Here is a 242-nt window from a genome sequence, read left to right as displayed (position 1 = left end):
AATCCGTGCTCATTGGGACGACACCCTAATGCTTGCCGCGCGGACTTCCGTCGCACGGACTTCCACCGCGCGGCAAGCATTACCTCGTCCTGTGTGCAGAAGCCATTAAGCCCGTATCAGATTACCGACTGCACCGGCCGATCCGACTGCCGACTCTCAATGAACCAATTACAATGAGGCGCTGACTCGCCGCCTCACTATGATTGGTCCATTGAGAGTCGGCAGTCGTAGTCGGCAGTCGG

Source organism: Odontomachus brunneus, unplaced genomic scaffold, assembly GCF_010583005.1.
Source record: "Odontomachus brunneus isolate Ranch 3 - 2012 unplaced genomic scaffold, Obru_v1 Obru_scaffold_006, whole genome shotgun sequence".
Classification (NCBI taxonomy): Eukaryota; Metazoa; Arthropoda; class Insecta; order Hymenoptera; family Formicidae; genus Odontomachus; species Odontomachus brunneus.
Note: the sequence above shows the minus strand (reverse complement) of the source record.